The 1,300-nt window shown below is 33.8% G+C and overlaps 1 protein-coding gene across 13 annotated transcripts in view; it reads left to right on the top strand.

The window, feature by feature from the left end:
* The window catches only part of LOC106868339 (uncharacterized), a 178,055-nt gene that overhangs the window by 155,575 nt on the left and 21,180 nt on the right, over positions 1-1,300 (top strand). The gene's annotated exons all lie outside the window — the stretch shown is intronic.

The raw sequence follows: 1,300 nt of genomic DNA, 5'->3' as shown, positions 1-1,300 counted from the left end.
CACACGTGTCAGTCGAAAAGTTAACAAAGTTAACCGTTTATCCGTTAACCAAAAAGTTAACTTCAATAACCGTGAATCAGTTGATTCTTTAAAAATGTAACGGAAATTATCGATAAACCGTTAACGTTAATTTTTAGCATAGAAAAAAAAATCAGTTTTTGCTCTAAAACCACCTAAAAGCACCTTTAAAAAGTGGCAAAACTATAAAATCCATTAACTAAAACTGAATTGAAGTTAATGGAAATTAACCCAAGTTGACTTGAGTTAATTAGTCCGATAATGATTTCCAAAGTTAACTTTAATTTTAAATCGTTAACGAAAATGCTAACTTCGTTAATTAACTAATAACGGATTAAAGGTTTGGTGCCCAGATTTGCATGCATGTATGTATGTATGTACATATCTATGTACACGCACACATACACACACACATAGGTAGCCCTATAACGTAACACACTTCATAACTGCTGTAAGTTTTTCATAATAGCAGATGCAATGATGCCCCTCTACATTCCTCGCCACTGCTATTTATTTCAAACTATATCCAGCTTAACGTGCATTCATTATCATATTAATTTGCTACGTATGACTTGTTTGTTTGTTTTGTTAATTGTTAAAGCCGTTAGTTGAATCTCAGCTACGAAGCATGTTGTAGATTCGGCGAATGATCACATTCCTGAAACAAGTTATAGTACTTCAAACAGGTCGGGTGATGGCCGTTAGCATCTTAGAATAACACACGGCTTTTGCTTATACCTGATTTGCAAAGCCAACAAGCAAGCGAACAAGACTCTAGAAGCATATAGATAACAGAAATAACACACTCACAGCTTCATATTATGTCATTGTAGCTAGCCCTCTCTCTGGCTAGCTACCGAGTTATCTAATTATATACATACAAAAATACGTACGTACGTACATACTAGGGTTCTCAAAACCTGAAAGAAAAAGGTTGATTAGATTCAAGCCATCAATGGAACTGTAAAGATATGTAAAACTTTCCAAAAATTTAGCACATAAATACATATGCATGCATCTAGACATGAAAATATATACATAAAAACGCATCCATAAAACAAACATACAAATACTGCACACACACACATGCACAAATACCTAGATGATGTTGATAAAAGTTCCAATGAAGGAGCCTTGAATCTATGTTAGAGTCCGGCTCTTTCTCTATGAACAAGAAATACAGAAATGAAACTGATTGATAACATACATACATACATACATACATACATACATACATGCATGCATGCATGCATACATACATACATACATGCATACATACATA

Source organism: Octopus bimaculoides, chromosome 16 (assembly GCF_001194135.2).
Source record: "Octopus bimaculoides isolate UCB-OBI-ISO-001 chromosome 16, ASM119413v2, whole genome shotgun sequence".
Classification (NCBI taxonomy): Eukaryota; Metazoa; Mollusca; class Cephalopoda; order Octopoda; family Octopodidae; genus Octopus; species Octopus bimaculoides.
Note: the sequence above shows the minus strand (reverse complement) of the source record. Positions and strands in the feature narration are given on the sequence as shown.